Genomic DNA, 15,171 nt, shown 5'->3' with positions numbered 1-15,171 from the left:
GGACTTATTGTCCATAATTGGTAGAATGGATGAAAGGTGGGTCCCATGGCACTAAGATCGAGGTTTCGCACATGCAAAGGTTTATTAAATACCCCCCTCCCCCTCTCATTTGGGAGGATTGAAGAATTTTGGAAGGAGTGCAAAGTTGCAGAGAAGACTGAAGGTAGGAATGAAGAGAGGCCTTGGGTTTGTGCAGACCCACGCAAACCATGTTGGTTGCGCAGGTCCGCGCAACCAGACTACCATGCAGTCAGTAATAATAAAGGGTCAAAATGCTGTTGAAATGATCAGGCTCTAGTTCTTCTTCTGTTCAAGCTTTAGAAAGAGAAATCATCTAATTAGATCCACATGATATTCCTCTTAAATAGATGATCAAATCACGAGTCAAAGTGCTACCGAATTTGACATCCAAATTCGACATTTGAACTTTATCAATTGCTGTATTCTAGATAATTTATCTTAGAATCAAGGGATATTCGAGGATGTAAATGAACTCAATATTTATAATACAATGATTGTTCTTGATGTACTCTCTTTCTGTTATATCTGAATTAGATAATCTCCCAAATCGAATGCATTTTATTTCTTGTTCAAAAACAAAATGGTGACTTTGCTGGGGAAATTATCTTATTTAATGTTAACATTAAGAAAGTTATGAGGACTTTTGTTGTAGTTTGGCGTCTTCCTGACGCCAAAATGGTGACTCTCAGTGGGAACATCCTCCCCTTCATCTCTTAGATAAATTATACTACTATTCAGATAATAATTATACATTTTTTGTCTTATTTTAAAGGTAAGAAGATAGAATTGCGAACTACAATCAAATGGCAAATTCAATGAAGAAGGTAAAATTTTATTTCACTGCAACCGAATTCGCAGCAGAATATGCACCAGATCAACTTCTAAGGTGTGAAACCCAGTCTTCTGTAAGCAAAAGTGACTTAACCTGAACAACGGTTGGAGTCGTGTCTACATCACCTCGACCACTGGAAGATGATGAGAACTGGACTATCATGACATCTCGAAGGACAAAACCCGAAATGTGAGGAGCTTCAAAATAAGTCTACCTTCGCCACGAGCCAGGGGACTAATAACACGGAACGTTGCCAAAAAGAATCCTGAACTAGCCCCTCTTGCAATATATCTTGTGTAAATGGTTTCACAATTAGCATCACATGACTTCCCAACTTTGAGTGCTCTAAGAGTCTGATGGATAAAAGAGCAAAAAGGAAAGGCGCTATTCGTAGGATCACCTACTTCAACATCATCTCGATCAATCAATTACAGTGAGAGTATGAAAAAATCAAACGGGACTCCCCTCTTTGTAAGCCCCATCACATAAACATATTCTTATACTACTCCGACTACAGCTTCATTAGGAAGTGGAGAAGCTACAGTACACATGGCTGGAACAGATCAAGGAACTATGCCGACCACAGAGGACCATATGAATGAAATGTCATAAGCATAGAGAACATTGATGGAAGAATGTAGAAATCTCAGGGAGGCTCTGGCAACTCTCGCGCACAATGTGGCCCAGATAGCAGCTTCTTCGATGATGGGCACGATGAACGGATAAGAACATCAACCTAAAGGTTTCCAGCCACAGGGGGCAGGATCACTTAGATTTGCTTCGGCAGTGAGAATCGTAACTCAAGAGGAAGTATGACAAGTTGTTGAGGAAGCCGTTAGAATAGAAAGGGAGTGTGAGAATGTTGGCCTGTTTAGATATCGGATGCCATATCCATGGGAAGTAGAGGATGTAAGTTCCTAGTTAACTTTAAGCACCCAGATTCTCAAAAGTTTAATGGAAATGGGTCATCGCAGGAGCATCTAATGCACTTTATTACCAGCATGGGGAATTTCTCTATGATACCACAGTACTGTTACATTTGTTCAGATCATCTCTGACAAGTAAAGCATCCGATGGTATTCTAGTCTATCTCCAGGATCGACACGCACATGGGAGAAGATGCAGGACACTTTTATGTTAAACTTCTTCTCTTTAGAGCGCGATGTCAGCATTACAGAATTAGCTTCAGTGCGGCAGAGAGAAGGGGAACCAGTGGAGAAGTTTATAGACAGATGAAAGACATTGGGGGCCTCTTGCAGACAGTTACCGGAAGAAAAAGAGAAAGTCAATATGTGCTTAAAATTTATGGAGACAAGAGTCGCATTTGGGCTTACCAGTGCCGATATCAAGACTTTTCGTGATCTGGCCACTAAAGCCCATGCCCTAGAGTTGATGACCCGAAAAATGCCAGTGTTTCACTATGAAACGGCCAGAAGAGGACCCAGTAGGTTAATTACAAATACTGTGGACCACAAGAAAAGGAGTCAAGAAATAAGGGATTCAGGAGAAAAAAGGATAGAGCAGAAGGAAGAATCAAGCCGTCCTAGAAGCAAGTTTAGTGGAAAAGGACCCAGATCACTTAATTCTCAAGAAGGGTTTACATTCGATAGAGAAGACGTTATTCCTGTGATGAACCAGTTGTTGAAAGCTGCCATGATAGAATTACTTGTGTCCAAGCACCTTGAAGATGTAGGAAGAGCAAGAGAAAGAGATTTCTACCGCTATCATCGTCTGGTAGGGCATCCGACAAAAAATTACTACACATTAAAATGCATAATACAAAGGATGATAAACAAGGGCAAAATAGTGATTGGAAAAGAAAAGGAAAGAGACGTAAAGTGACAGTGAATGTACTGACGGTTCGGGAAAGTGCTCATGAAAGAGTAGAGATAGAAAATGGTAAGATGACAGGGAAGGCCGAGGTAATTACACTACAATCAGGGAAAAGAATCGCAAGTCCCCCAAGGCAGAAAGTCAGAACCATAAGAACGAAGATCATTAGGGATCAGCGTGACAATGATAAGACAGAAGAGAAGAATGAAATAGTAAAGGTGACTTATGATGTCGTGAGTCACTTAAAAGATATACCAGCTCGGTTAAGCATTTATGACACGTTAAAGTTATTAGAGGATTTCAGGCAGAGTCTGATTCAAGCACTATCCGACCATAATGTCAAGGAAACATTGCTGGTGGAAATGGAAAAGGAAGAACGCAAAGAACAAGAGGACTGTATGCCAGCAGTTTCTTTCTCTGATGATGATCTAGCTTGTGATACAGGGCATAATAGGCCATTGATGATAGTAGGCCACATTCGCGATAAGGAAGGAAAAAGGATTATACTAGACAATGGATCTGCAGTGAACCTGTTACTGCTAACGATGTCGAGTAAATTGGGTTACCGTTGTTCCGTTTGTGCCCTAGTAGAATGATGATATAGGGCTTTAATAAAGATGAGCAGCGTGTGCTCGGCAAAATTATGATGACATTGGAAATAAGAGAATTAACTACTGATGTTGTTTGCCATGTGATCAATGCAGTCACGACATATAATCTTCTATTAGGAAGACCATGGATACATCAGCATGGTATTATACCTTCTACTCTTCATCAATGCTTCAAATACTATAAAAATGGAATATAGTATAAAGTAATAGTAGATGCCAGACCATAAACAGAAGCCGAAGCCTTCTTCGCTGATGCCAGTCATTATGACGGATTTTCCAGAGGAGAAGAGAAAAAGAATGATGAAAATAAAGCCCCAAAAAATGCTCATGCGAAAGTAATAAAGAGAGAATCCGAGAAGGCAGAGTCGTCTGAAATTTCAGAAGTAAAGAAGAAGTTCTATTTTATGCTGAAACATCTGAGACAGTCAGGACAGCCACCATTAACGTTGCTATCGCCTGAACAGTTGAAAATCCTGTAGTCAAATTATATAGTACCATTGCCATATGCTGAAAGAAATAAGCTATTCCTGGCTATTCCGGGAAAGTTTCATGTTGAAGCCAATGTAAGATATCCAGAGTTGATTGAATTTTATGCCTCTTCGGAAGTAAAGATAGAAGCAAGGGCTGAGAATAATGTGTACCACAAAAAACTGACATCTCGCGATCTCAAGAAATACAGTCCAACAAGCAAAAGAATGATGAAAAGGATGGGTTTTAATGATGAAGAATTGACTGGTTTAAATCATGGGAGACGAATTCAGGTCCCTATCGGGGTTGGTCAGAAGATACAAGGAAAGTTTCAAGGATTGGGATCAGAGTCTTCTGTGAGTATGGTCACAGTCGATTAGCTATTAGAGATAGATCCTGAAATAGTTAAACATCCTGAGACAGCTCTAAAACAAATGGAAGATGGGGGGTAGCCGACAATCGATAGCTTGCGAGAAGTGAATTTAGGCACAGAAGAAGAACCAAGGAATACATTTATAAGCACCGGTCTTCTCGAGCAAGAAGCTGAAGAATATGTCCAACTGCTGAAAGAAAATAAAGATGTTTTCACTTGGACATATTGGGAAATGCCGGGTTTGGAACCCTCAGTGGCAGTGCATCAATTAAATATTTCCAAGGATAAAAGATCGATTAAACAAGCGCAAAGGTGATTTCATCCAGATTTGGTTACTCTAATAGAAGAAGTGAACAAGCTGATCAAAGTCAGATTTATTAGAGAGGTCAAATATCCCAAATGGATATCGAATATTGTCCCAGTAAAAAAGAAAAATGGTCAAATCAAGGTGTGCGTAGATTTTAGGGACTTGAATGAGGCTTGCCCGAAGGATGACTTTCCCCTCTCGATAACGGAACTACTGATTGACAGTACAACGCAATATGTTGTCATGTCTTTCATGGATGGTTATGCTGGTTATAATCAAATTAGGATGGCTCCTGAAGATGAAGAAGCAACAGCATTTAGAACCTCATTAGGGATTTACTGCTATAAGGTCATACCGTTTGGTCTCAAGAATGCTAGAGTGACATACCATAGGGCAATGCAAAGTATCTTTTAAGATATGATGCACAAACATGGTGAATTTATATAGATGACCTGGTAGTTAGATCAGGAAATCATTAAGAACATCACGAACATTTGGCATTGGTCTTCCATCAGCTCAGAAAGAAGTAACTAAAGATGAACCTAGCTAAATGTGCTTTCGGAGTGTGAAAGTACCTTAGTTTATCAATTAGTGTTAGTGTTGAGTCAGCAAGACAGAGACGCTCCATAGGAAGATTAATCAACCATCTGCCTCAACTGGATGTGCGCTCAACTCGCCACAGGTAAATCTGAGCCTCACATCCCATGTCCCAAAACACTAGGTACTTAAAACCCTTAAAAATTTATTAGAATACTATAGGGTTTTTGAGTTAGAATGCTTTTCAAAATATCAAAAAATCTCTAAGTTTTCTACCTCTGTCGATTTATCGATAGACTTATCGATATAATCGAGAAGTGTTGTCGATGTCCTCGATAATCAATCGATACCATCGAAATAAGGACTAAAGATGTCTAGCAACCACATATTCATCTAGACGGAATTATCGATGTATCGATACCCCTATCGATATCATCAATATTTGAAACTTGAGTCTATCGAAGTTGACTCGATAAAATCGATAGCAGAGTATATGTGTCCCTATTTTTTTTATAAGAAAATCATATAGACCTTCGATATATCGAAACACTCCTTGATATCCTCAGAATTTAAAAACCGATGATACCGGAAGGCCTTCGATGATATCGGTCTCGAACACAATTTTCCCAGTAACATTTTTCAGGTGGTTTTTATCTAAGATCGAGGGTCACTCGATAGAGTCAATATTCAAATATCGATGATATCGAGGCTGGATCCATGGCATCGAGAAAGGACATAAACTGTCCAGCAAGCTCACTGATAAAATCTTTAGATTTATCGATGTATTGACACGACCTTCGATATCATCGACATTCAAATTCCGATGATATTGAGTGTACCTCAATCATATCCTTGACCCGAAAAATTTTAAAGGCTTTGTATCTCTCATTTTCAAATGTCGAGGAATCGAACCTCGTGTCGATGAAATTGGAGTTTGAAATTCGATGACATCGACGCATGTTTCGATCCCCTCGACCAGCTGGAAAAAGGTTTCAAAAGCGTATGACATTTGAGTTCATGTCATCGAGTGGCCAGTCGATGCAATCGAGAGTATACACTTGGTGATATCGACCCTGCTCGATGATATCGAACTCTGTCATAAATGTAATCATTTTATATCCGTTGGAACTTTTTTCCTATATATGGAGAACTTCTCTTTTGTTGCTGGTAGAGAAAGAAGAGAGTGCTTTTGAGTGTTTAACCTTAGATCATATACCCAAAACCCTTTCTCAGGGAAGTTCATCCTCTAATCCACCCTCATCATTGATATTCAATAGAGTGGATTGGGGAATGAACTTCCACATTCAAGGATCCTCCAGCTACCACCTTAATGGAAAATCATTAAGCTGGGATGCCTTGAATGCATAGATGATTGGAATCTCTCTATCTCCTTAATAGGAAAACATTTGATAGTAGGATTCCATCATAACCTTGACCCAACCCGTAGCCATGCATTGGTATATCTTCTGAGTTGCAGTTCAAGGAAGCAGAAAACTCTTCATCAACAGAGGAGGAGATCTTCGTCAACGAGCTAAAATGGACTCATCTGCTCATCTGTAAGTTATCAAAGTCTAGAGGACCCTTGTGATCATTCCTTTGTAGGATTAGGTCTAAGGTGTTTTCACCACTTGCAAATACTCTAGGAAGCCTCCGGTGGGAGTGTACGTGGTGGGTGCATTGTGTTGACCCTTGCTCTGTGAAGAGCATAAACAGTTAGGGTCTTATGGAAGATCCTTGGCCAGTGTGCCTAAAAGTGGGTGCGTTATGTTGGCCCTTGCTCGTGAGAGCATAAACAGTCAGCCTAGGTGTAGGTTATAAAGGTTAAAGGTGAACCTGATTTAAAACCTTGGGTTTGGGGTGAATCGTGTGAAACCTCCTTAGTGAAATCCGGTACACTCAAGGGTTGAGTGCGGTTACCGGGAGTGGAGTAGACAAGTAGTCGAACCACTACAAAAATGACCATGTTTGAGATTATTATTATCTTTCATTTGTTTATGTGATTTCCTTAAATACATTCATATCTGATTATCTGAGATCACACTTCACACACACGCATAGTCATATCCATCACAAACTAGTTTGCATATTGTTCATCTCTCAAATAGTTTGTGATTGAATCCTCTACCAGGCTTGGAAGCCAGTAGAGTTACTCTTGAGTAATCCTAAAATATGCTTGTTGTTAGGATTAGAGTGATAAGATTTTAAATTATCATAAAATTATTAAAAAGTATTATTCACCCCCCTTTAGGACATATTGGCATATTCCTACTTCAACTAAAGCGGTCTTTACTACAATTTCAGAGTGTTATCAGGAAAATTCCTTGGCTTTGTTATCAGGCATAGGGGTATCAAGATTGATCCAGGGAAAGTCATAGCCATCCAAGATATGACGCCTCCAAAAACATTGAAGGAATTGAAGTGCTTGCAAGAGAAAGTGACATATAGTCACCGTTTTATTTCAAATCTGGCAAGGAGATGTCAGCCATTTTCTCATCTGATGAAGAAAGGAACAGAGTTCGTGTGGGATAGAGCCTGTTAAAATGGATTCGATTCAACAAAAGAACTATTGAGACAACCTCTAGTATTGATAGCTCCTATAAAAGGTAAACTGCTTATCTTATACATATTTGCAGCCGAAAATTCATTGGGAGCCTTGTTAGCACAGGTGAATGAAGATGGAAAAGAAATAACTCTTTATTATCTGAGTTGAACTCTGATAGGTGAGAAATGTAACTACTCTCCGATCGAGAAAGAATGCCTGCGCTGATATTTGCAGTACAGAAATTGAGACATTATTGCCTCTCTCATGATATAATTTTGATCTCAAGGGTAGATCCGATAAAGTTTTTAACGATAAGGTCAATGTTATCCGGAAGATTGGCCAAATGGATGTTGTTGCTTTCAGAATACACAATTACTTATGAGCCGGTGAAAGCAGTGAAGGGACAAGCAGTGGCAAATTTCTTAGCAGTGCATCCCATAACAAAAAGTGAGACCATTAGTGATGATTTTCTCGATGAGTAGGTAATGATGATTGAGTCACAAGGTCAATGACAGATGTATTTCGATGATGCTTCTTGAGTATCAAGAGCGGGGGCAGGAGTTATTTTCATCACTCCTCAGGGTGATTTATTACCCTATTCTTTCACATTGGGCACCTCTTGCACAAACAATGAAGCCGAATATCGAGCTCTCATCATCAGAATGGAAATTGCCCAAGAAATGAAGATAAAGACACTGCAGATTTTTAGAGATTCCAAGCTAATTATAAATCAGCTAATGATTGAGATTGAAATAAGAAAACAAGAACTCTTACCATATTGTCAAAAAGTCCAACAGTTATTGGAACAATTCTGCCATGTTGAAATCACCCCGATCCGAAAATGCAAAGGCAGACACCCTGACTGCTTTGGCAGCAATCCTATCCTATCCAAACTAAAGTTCACTCCAAGTGACTATAGAAGAAAGAAGATTCCTGCCCTCTTCTGAAGTTATCGATGAAGTCATCGAAGCGCTCCCCATATCATGTTTAGAAGTGACAGTAGATGATTGGAGACAACCGTTCATAGATTACCTCAAATATGATATCTTGCCGGAAGATCCAGCACAAAGGTGGTAAATCAGGCAGAGATTGAGCAGGTTCATCATATGTAGTGAGGTGTTGTACAGGAAAGCTTACAATGGGATGCTGTTGCTTTGTCTTGACAAATAAGAAGCGGGTCAGATGTTACGAGAAGCTCACTCTGCGGAATGTGGAGCACATCAAGATGGACGAAATTTATTTCATTGGATACATCGAATGGGGTACTACTGGCCTACAATGTTCAAAGATGCAATAGATTACACGAAAAGGTGCCACGAGTGCTAGATTCACGGAGATGTCATGCATATTCCCCGTGAAGATCTCCATCAAATGGTCGCTTCTTGGCCTTTCGTCGCTTAGGGACTCAATGTTATCGGGCCCATAAATCCACCTTCATCCATGTAAGACTCCATCCATTCTGTACCATTTTCTATGCCTATATGCACGATGATCGACATCCTTAGCCAAACCTAGACTAGCCGTGCATAGTGCACCCCCAGCTGACTGGAACCTCAAGACCTCGAAACCTATTTCATATCGACCACCACATCGCCGCGATCCCGTAGGTACCACCTATGCGTCTATATGATGCTCTGTTAGTGAGATACGCTGCGAAGAATCATTAGTGTATCATGTGCGCATGACGCCATATACTCCATTCCACACATGTGCATAACACATGCCATGCACACATGCACATGCCACACATGGGTGAGAGAATCTCTACCCATGTGTGTGATGTCACCCTCTTATGCCATCCCTCTCTCATGTGCTCCCCAAAGTCAACTTCTCTCCATACCATAACCTATGCATGACATCATTACACCATGCCATCCCATGCCCCTTTAATTTATCATTAATTACTAATCATGAATTAATTGTCATAATCCTAGCCTAAGCTAACATTAATCACATTAACCTAACCTAACCAAATTTTTATCTATTTCTCTACAAATACCCCTCCATCCCTTAGAATTTCACCATTTTTCTACATAAGAGAGAGAGAGAGAGGAGTGATATTGGTGGGCCATCAACTCCATCAATCCCATCCATCTAATCCATCAAGGTGAGTACACCCCCTCCACTCTTATGGTTTGTTTTCTTTTTGACTATTTAGATGAATAGTGGTGATGATTTAATAATAATGACATGATCAATTGTGGATGCATAGCAGAATACATATAAAACGATGATTAATAGTGGTGATGATATGATGATAATGATGTGATTAATGGTGTGGATTCATGAGAGAATACATATAAAAATAATAATAATAAAAATAATATATTATAGACTTTATGTGGGACCCTTTGATAGCGGGCCCCACCAGAATTTTCTAGGCCATCCAAACCGTTCAAATTGTGGCCCTTTGGGCTGGCCACACACTCACACATACACACACGTGCACACACACCACATTTAAATAAATAAATAAATAAATAAAAGAGTGTGGACGCTGATTGCTGTCAGCGTCCAGCTGCTTTCAATAAAAAGAGGTTGGGGCTATGGGTCCACAACGGGCCCCGCCCATAGTGTATGTATTTAATCCATGCCATCCATTTAATTTCCCAGCTCATTTTAGGCGTTGAGCTGAAAAATGAAACAAATCTAAATCTCTAGTGGGCCACACCGCCAAAAAGACTATTTTAATAGTGATAAACTGTCACGGCCCACTGTGATGTTTCTGTATGTAAAAAAATGCTAAATATGGGGCTTGTTAGATCCGCCTCAGGCCATACAATCCAATAGATGGAGTGGATCATCATGATGTAGGTCCCACCTATGAAATACCATAAGAAAACAAAAAAAACTAATAATAATAATAATAATAATAAGGGGGGTGACACTGTTGCTGCTAGCGTCTCTCGCGTTGCAGTAAGCAGTGTCCCAGTGCCCCAACAAGCAAGGATGGTGGACCCCACCATAGGTCCCACCGTGATGTAATTCGAACATTTACTCCATGCATTTGATGGGTCTCCTTTAAAAATGGGTCATCCCTAAAAATCAGCCATACACAGAACTCAAGTAGCCCACACCATAAAAAAATAATATTTAAAGTTGGATAAATCAAGATTTGTGGGTTTGATCATGAGGTATGTGTTATATCCAAACCATCCATCCATTTGGCAAGCTTGTCTCAAGGCTTTAGAAAGATAAAAATAAAATAAAATAAAATAAAATAAAATAAAATAAGACAGATCTAACTATCAAGTGGTCCACACTACAAAAGCAGGGGATTGGGGATTGAACGTTTACCATTTGAACCCTTTTTGGGTCACAGAAGTTTTGGACAAATATGAAATTTGTTCTTCCTCTTAATTCAGGTCATTGTGACCTTATGAACAGATTGAATGGAAAATAAACTTTATAGTGGGCCCTGTGAATTGTTTAACGGTGAAATCATTAGCTTCACTACTATTTGTGGTGAGGTCCAGATAATCGTTGGATATGATTCATTTTTGGATAATGCTATAAAATGATCTCAAAATAAATAAATAAATAAATAAAAATGAACTATGTATATATAATAAATACATCACTTTGGGACCCATGTAACTTTGATCTCCTTGAACCTTTCGTACAACTCGGAGCTCGAGGATATAGAATCATTTGCTGGGGTCCACCTGAATTTTGGATGCATTTGAAGCTTAGACTAACCCCTTAACCAAGTGGGACACACATAACGGATGGGCTGGATTTGTGAACCACACCTTGGTGACCCAACAAATGATTATGAATATTTAATGAAGGGTAACCCTCTCAACTTGTGTGTGGTATGGCGCACTTTGATGTAGGTGTTATGCCACTTAATCCACCATGGCTATGACATGATATATATTTAAGATTCTCACCGTTTATCTATTTTATCAATCCTTTTAACGGTATATTACCAAGACTCAGGCCCATCCAATGATTAGATAGTCGTACGTTCTAAAATAATACAAATTGAACTCTCATCACTGAAAATTTGTTATGGGTCATCCTGACGATGTATTAGATATTCAACTCATCCAGCCCATATACCGGGTTCCCTTTAGGCCATTGTCTTAAAGATCAGTCAATCCGACCTGAAATAGACCATACAATACAAGGCTGTGAGAATGAATGCCTAACCAGTGAATTCAACGTAAGACCACCATGGTGTATCTATTTAATCCACGCAGACCATCCACTTCCTCATATCATTTTAGGATTTTGACTAAAATCAAAGCAGACCTAAGTCTTAAGTGGGTCACACACAACTTAACCTCATGGGAAAGCCCCACGAGCTCCACCACATAGAACCCATTGTGAATTCCATTGATGTGTGGGCCCAAGAATGTTAAGGCCCATTTTGAGTGAATGCCATATGGGCCCATTAGTGGTAGCCTTTGTTGGGCTAACCATTGGCCCTCTTCGACAAGAGTTTGTGATCTCCATGTGTCGAATGTATGTTATTTTGAATCATGTGAAATTGTGTTGTGTGTATAGCCCTTCACCAATTGGTATGTGATATAGGTTGTATTGTGTTGCTACCCTAGATTACCTAATTTTATAACGAGTGCACAACCCTTCACCAGTTAACACTTTGGTTAGAGTGTGGCCCCTAAGTAGTAGGATCATATGACATTTGTTTAAACCCATAAACATGTACATGTTCAATTATAACAAATATGTAGACTCTAGTGGTGTGAGGATGTGATATATGTGTTTGGCCCCTTAATCATGTGGGCATGTGATGTATGTATGGCCACCTAATCATATGCAATTGTGGAGTATATATAGTCGTCTAACCATATGATTGCGAAATGCACACAAGGCCATCCAACTGCATGAAATCAGGTGGCATTGGTGACCACCCAATGACATGACCACGTGCTTATGGGCATAGCCATAGTCACCTAAACCATGAATAATCGGGTTATACGTGCAAATTTTCTTAGTCATGAGAATTATGATATATGATGAATTATACAACTTGATAATGGAGTGACCCTCAATTCGGTGTCATGCGACATAAATACAGCCCTTACATTATGCTTATAGGTGAGGAAGATGCGGGGACTACTAAACTATATCTGATGTGATCGAAGCTAGTTCTTGGCCTCTTGATCATGTGACATCGAATCTGAGTCATTCTCCATATGAAGTATTTGGTGGTTATAGTTTAAGAGTTAGTGTAACCAGGTATGGTGGGTATGCTTGTGATTGTCCCTTGGATGCTTTGAGATGCGGTCAATAGACCATGATACTATTATATGTCCACTCAACCAAGTGAATGACATTGATAACCTGACCATGTGGGAGCTTAATAAAGTGGTTGCCCATAGATATATGAGTTATAGTGTAGTAAAAAATAAGTAACCATGTGACCTTAAGTCCTTTATTATGGCAAGTAGAGTGATATTTATGTGGCCACTCAACTATATGGATTTTTGATAATGGAGTGGCCATAAGACCATGTGGGCATATGAGAATTATGTGATTACTCAGACTCGTGGACTATGCTGATGGTGTAACCTCTTGGGTATGTGAACTTAGGACGTGTGTCAAATTGATTATGGACCCTACCTTGATTTAAATATTGCATATTTCACCATTTATCCATTAAGCTAGATAATTCTAGAACATGACTTCCTAAATAAGTCAGACGATATGAAATAGTGTTAATTGAATGTATAACTTCTGAAAACTTGTCAACCCACTCAATGTACATATTTTATCCGCACTGTTCAATTGTTTTACCAACCAAACAGTTCGATCATGGAGCCCGCTGACGTATGCCTTGTGCATCTGAACTGTTCTTCATTGTACTACCTTAATATATGTGAGTTACCTATATTGTCTACTTGTTGGGACTCACCGTAATGTTTGTGTGAGGACTTATTTGCTTAGAGTACCACTTGAAAGTAGGACCCACTACATTGTATGAGATAAACTCACGTCATCCAACCATGACTGTAAGGCTCGTATCCTAGACCGTACCGTTCCATAGGCTTCTGCGGTCTTCCTGGTCAAATGCTGGCAACCCTTGACCTGTATCCGACTTTTGTACGCGATCCTAAGCTGAGTCCTGCATACTGAAGTCGGCTCGACCCGAAACTTGTACCTTAGCGACAGCGCCATCGCCACAGTTTTGATGCCACGTCTCGTACGCTGAGGCGATACCCAGGCCAAGAGATGTGGGCCCAGTTTCGGTTCGAGGAAAACGCCGTGCATTGCAAAACCCAAGAGAATCTCTACCTAAATATCATATCAATTAATCAAACAATCTCATCAAGGGTCAAGTACATGTCAAGTACACATCACCTCACACCCCATCTCGAAGCAACCCCATAAGTCAACAATCCCTTACATAATCCATACCCTTCTTACACAATCTACCCCAAAAGTCAACAATTTCATGCACAACCCATCCCTCTCTCCCATCCATAACTCCATCACCCATCTCTCTCTCTCTCTCTCCTTACAACCCTCCCTCTCTCATTTCTCAAACCCATTTCCAAGCAACCCAAAAAAATATCCCACGTCCAAGCCTCCCCAAGCTCTCTCAAAACAACTAGTGTGGCCCACTTTCCCACCTTCTCATCTCCCATCTCAACCATTCATTCTCCATCAACCTCCATTAAAATAGAAGGCAATGAGCATAGGAGTCCAAAGAGCTAAAGAAGAAGGCCGATAGGTGGGTGATCCACTGTTAAAATTTCATTTTTTTGGGACCACATGTGGTGGGACCCGTTTGAAGTATGTAATGTAAGAAATGAAGGGCCCATAGTGGTGGGGTCCTCCTCTCCATCACGATCTCTCTCTCTCTCTCTCTCTCTCTCTCTCTCTCTCTCTCTCTCTCTCTCTCTCTCTCCCTCTCTCTCCCTCTCTTTCTTAAAATTTGTGGCCCACCTGATGAATGAGTTGTACACACGCTATCATGGTGGGGCCCACTTTACTATTTGTAATTCACCAGCACTATCCATGTGGACGGTACTGTTTGGAGAACCATGATGTATATGAACATCCTAGCCATCCATTAAATGGACGTGGACCCTACCACAGTAGTGTGTGGGGCCAACCATGATGGATGTGAACATCCATCCGTCCGTGTATATATACATATATGATATATGCTATTTTATAATATAATAATTTATATTACACAATGTAATGGTGGGCCACTCCTATGTGGGACCCATCCTTAATATATTATCTGCACTATCTAGATTGGGCAGCCTTCTGCCGTTGTGTAGTATATGATATATAATATTATATATATTATATTAATAATACTATATGATGGGCCATGTACGTGGGACCCACCTGATGAACAGATTGGTTGGCGTACTTCACACAGCTCGCTGCTATGAGGTTAACGTTAACAAGTTCTGGTGGGACCCACCGTGGTGTATGCATTTCATCTGCACCGTCCATTTGAATGGTGCCATGTATGGCCCCACCTGATGGATGTGTACCATCCAAACCATCCATCATTTGGTGATCCAAACTGTTCATCTAATGGACGGTGGGCCAGCACCCATAGCTGTTGCATATTGGTAGCTAGTTCTATGGGCCCCTCTGATGTACCTGTTACGTATTGAAAAGGCCAAGCTATATGTCCTAGAGGGGGAGGGGGAT

The sequence above is a fragment of the Magnolia sinica genome, chromosome 11 (assembly GCF_029962835.1).
Source record: "Magnolia sinica isolate HGM2019 chromosome 11, MsV1, whole genome shotgun sequence".
NCBI lineage: Eukaryota > Viridiplantae > Streptophyta > Magnoliopsida > Magnoliales > Magnoliaceae > Magnolia > Magnolia sinica.
The sequence above is the reverse complement of the archived record's forward strand: the minus strand, read 5'-3'. Positions refer to the sequence as shown.